The sequence below is a fragment of the Nematolebias whitei genome, chromosome 1, assembly GCF_014905685.2.
Source record: "Nematolebias whitei isolate Nwh7 chromosome 1, NemWhi1, whole genome shotgun sequence".
Lineage (NCBI taxonomy): Eukaryota > Metazoa > Chordata > Actinopteri > Cyprinodontiformes > Rivulidae > Nematolebias > Nematolebias whitei.
Genome location: NC_056498.1, coordinates 59,575,225 through 59,580,027, shown reverse-complemented (window position 1 = coordinate 59,580,027; position 4,803 = coordinate 59,575,225).

Sequence of the window (4,803 nt, the reverse complement as noted above, 5' to 3'; positions counted from 1 at the left end):
GGCTGGTGTTGGGGTGTGTTGGGTGGGGGTGGGGTGGGTGGTGGGGGTGGGAGGTGGGGGGGTTAGGAAGTTTGACAGAATCTGAGCTGCTGTATTCACACACAGGCTTGTTGCTGTTGCTCTCTATAATAATAATTTCAATTCAACCTTTATTTATACAGATTGTTCGTCTCATTGAGCCTCGTCATTTACAAGAGACCTGTTTTTATTTAATTTAATCAAACATTTACAGATGTTTAACATGTTAAAATACACAAAAAATGCAGGAAATGACATATCTTTTTATTTCAAATTTTCTGTGGGAGGACCCACAAGACCCCCCACCCCGCCGGACTTGTGTCCCGGCATCAACCGGTTTACAAATTAAGCCCCGTGTAAAGGTCTAAATGAGGGCAAGAGTAAAGCTGAACTTTCAAGTCCTGTCTGTTGCTCCTTCATGTTGGAGCACAATGGGATGAATGCTGGTGTTTATTTACTGTCTGTAAATGTATTTGCTTATGGTGTGTTTACATTTTTAACTTTGCTGTCACCTAAAGTGTGATGTTTTAGATATTCAAAAGCCATAGAGTGACTTTACGATTTCACAACTTTTGAGCCTTTATTGTGCTGTGAACATGTTATACTGTAGAGGGAGACTGCTCTGAGAGAAACATTTGTTTCAGATATTTTTTTCCATCATTCAGCTGATCTTGACTCAAACATACCTTGGGGAATTGATCTAGCGTCTCTGCTGGCAGCATAGTAAAGACAGATATTACACCCTCCAGCTTGAGGTACGTGGCTTGGCATCGGCCCACGTTCACCCCCTCTTCAGTCAGTCTAACCTTCCTGCCATTATTTTGTTGGCAGAAGAAGAAACACACACTCCACACCTTTACACCTGTTCTCACTTTGACCAGGTGCCCGGTGGATCTGACAAGGTCATTGGAAAAGAAACTTCTCATGATGTTTCCTCTGGTTTGTCTATGACTCGGTGATCTGACAGCTCTGCGAAGCCAGGCATTAGCCTACAACCTAACCCTCTCTGTTTTCCTGCGGGGATGTTAAACCAGGCATTAGCCTCCTCCCTCTGGCTTGGTTTCAGCTGGCACATTTACACCTGAGCGATGGTGCTGCCAGGAGGACTCCGTCACAGTTGGTGGTTTTGATCAATATCAACATTATCAACACCCGGACAGCTTGTTAGAGAACAAACAAACATGTGAATGATGCATCAACACGCACTGATGGGGTAATTCTGGGTTTGGACTCTAAGAACAGATACATAAATGTCAGGATGTGTGGCATAAGTTTTAATTTTTTTTAATAAAAACTGTTTCCTGACGTCTTTGGCAGAAGCTCGTCTTTTATAGTGACCTGTAAAAGTTTCTTTTGAGCTCAGCATCATATTTTCATTGCTTGTTAGATTTTTTACATTATAAATGAAAAAGTTGTCATGATCTGTAGTTATTTTGGTAATTTTGGGGGGGGGGGGGGTAGCCTTTTGCATTTACTGTAAGTTTTTATTGTTTTTTGGCTATCCTGTTTATTTTCAGTGTTTTGAGATGGATTGGGCATGTCCAAAGAAGGGACAGTGGGGATATTGGTAAAAGGATGTTAGAGGATGTTAGCTGCCAGGATAAAGACAAAGAGATATAAGATATAGGTGGAGAGGACGCGAAGATAAATGGAGGGAGGATAGAGGATGCAGAGGACAGAGCGAGATGGAGGAGGATGACTCGCTGTGGTGACCCCTGTAGAGGGAATTTTTTGTGATTTTTGTGTTTAGTTTTATCCCCTGACATTGTTACTTTTCCTCAGTTTGTCTTTGCTCTACTGTCCTGCCACACCCACCTTCACCTGTTCTCCGTTACCATTAAGCCACCAGTCTGCAATCTTCTCATCAGCCCTAAATTAATTTAGTCTCTAAGTTTTGACCTGCCCTGCAGTCTGGCATTGTGCTTTGTACTTGTCTGATTCTCCTCGAATTACATTTTGTCATTCCTTCTAATAACCTTGACCAAAACAAAAAAAACAAGATCAATCCCGTTATTTTTGTAAGTGTAGTAAAAACCAAGCTACTCAAAGCAAATATAGAGAAGATCAGTGGAGCAAACTGATGATGCTGAGATGTCCACATCACCTCTGTTTGATACATCAGAGGTATGAATGCAGGAAACACCACAGCTCTAATTATAAACAGGCATTATCATGGATGTAAAACCAGACGTGACAGCAGCAGTGGGCCAGTAACGCACACACACACACGCAAACAACGGCTGTATAGGCCAGAGTCATCATATGGACAAATCACAACTGCTCTGGCTTGGTAATGTCTGGCAGATGTTAACGCTTTGTACTTAATGACTCCCTCGAGGACTCACCCAACCAGACAGGACACAGGGATATGCCGGGGGAAGTGTGAGCATGTGTGTGTGTGTGCAGCAGATTGTGGTTTGGTAAAAATGATGGCTTGAACATTAATACATGTCATTAAACCTTGTTTAACAGCTTTAATATTTGCATCTTACGTGTCTCTTGTCAGCTAAACCATCTAAAATGTTTGTGTTTGTGTGTTTAATGAGTCTGATATCAGTCATTTTGAGTCATTTGCTTAAAAAACACCAAGGTTTTTATTGTTGAACAGAACCATTTTGCTAATGCAACAAACAAAGATAGAATATATTTAAGTATGTAGTCTATGACAATAAAATCAAAGGCAGCATAGATAAATGTCTTTATTTACGATAACTATAAATGTATTATCTTGTTTATCACAGCCCATATATGTTGTAATTGAATGCTTTTGCAGGACTTCATACACTTTTAACATAAAAACAAACATAAACTGACTTTTTTAACCATTTTCTTTGGCTTTGTTGTCATTCCTGCAGCACACGGACACATATTGTTGGATTTTTATAGATTTAGTAAAGTTTATAGATGTGTATAGATGTCATTGCATTACCTTATCAGAAGGGATCATTTCATAATTGATATTAATGAGGATGAATGAAAGATGGTGTGAGGCTGACGAAGCAAATCTGAACCATTTCCTCCTGTTTAACTTCTGTTTGGCTTTGGTCATAAAACATAAAACACTCATTGTCAGTGTTAATTAAGATGCTATAAGAAATATTTAGAACCAGAAGCAGGTGATATTTTTATTGAAGGTAAAACCTCATTTAGCTCTGCCTCGTCCACAAAACAATTGGTAATGGGGCACTTTGTGTAAAGCTGCTCCGAGCAGCAGTCTTAAGATCATAAAAGCAGCAGTACTCGTATTTGCTGCAGTGAAAAAGACCGCAGCAGCAGATGCTGCAACAACAGGCGCAGGATGCTGCGCTGGACTCTAGCAGCTGGAAATCATGACACTTTGACCACCAGGGAGAAAAAAACGGACCATTACTGCAGTTAAATACAAAACTGTTAAACCCATATTTTAGATCTACGTAATGCACATTTAAGCAAGGTGAATGCAAAGGCCTGATGTTAGATGACAAAAAAAAATGTAATGAAGGTTTGTATAAAAGTGACAAGTGTCTGAATGCATCACTTGAACAGACTGATGAACTCATCAAACACGATCCACATTCAGTCTTTGTCACCTGTCAGTCCAAGCTGGTCCAGATCTCCACAGCCTAAATCTGCTCTCAGATTTATGGCACTATTTCTGAGCCAGAATGAGATAATCGGTCCTTCGTGCGCTCTCATGTTGCATTCTCTGCACATGGCTTCCGGCTACATACAGAATACTTCAAGGCTCTGCATGCTGATGAACCTTTAAACATTTCTGAACTTTTACAGCCATATGTCACCACCAGGATCCTGCAGCAGCTGATCAAGTAAAATGCCCCGCGACCTCTGTTGTGTGTACGTATCGACCATCAAAACGATGTCCAGGCCACACGTCAGTGAAATATAAAAATCTAGATCAAATGAGATCTGAATTAATTTAATTCAGTTTTTTTCCCGTTGTTGTGCTTTTGTTATGTTTTTTCAAATATAATTTAGTTTTTTGAAATGTAATTCAATTTTTCAAATGTTGTTCATTTACACCTCAGGGCCACCATACAGGTTGTGTATAGTAGTTACAAATAGTCAGAATCTTACCTGCAGTAGACAGCAGTCAATAGAGTCAATAGAGCTTGCAGTTTTGGAAAATCAGAACGAACGTCTCATGGAAAACTGAAGCACCGCTCAGAACAACTAATTTCCACCATCTGACACAACTCAGTCCTCAACGTGTTAGAGAACATGTTTTGTTGTGAGCTTGTTAGGCTTTTGTACAGAACGTTTTGTGACAAAAGGTCTTGAGTTAGGGTTACATTTTGTTTAAACTTTACATGTCAAGACCAGCCAGCAGGGCTTCAACACTTTTAAACATCAAAATGTAGTCAAACAGCTGTAAACAGCTAAATAAATGTGAGTAAATACATGAAAACTGCAGCTTTCACCACTTTTAAGAAGCAGTTTTCAACAGATCAATGCTCTGTCACTTTCTGACACCTCACCAAGAGCTGTCACTCACGCCCAGCCCACCCCTGGTTTGTCTCCACCTTTCTCCATTTGTCTGTCAAACAGGAAGGGCATCTTCCCCCCCCCCCCCCCCTCCATCTGTTATCATCTCCCCTTCTCCACAAGTGCTGGGGGGTCCATCCACAGGCTGTTCATCCCGTTAGAGGCCCATTAACAGTCCCCGAGTGCTCCTGTAGGGCCTACCAGAGAGAAATCCATATCAATACCTGCCTGTTTTGCCTCCAGCAGCTGGACACAGCCAGCACTGCATGGAGCTCCCGTGGAGCCACAGAGAGGATGACGCTT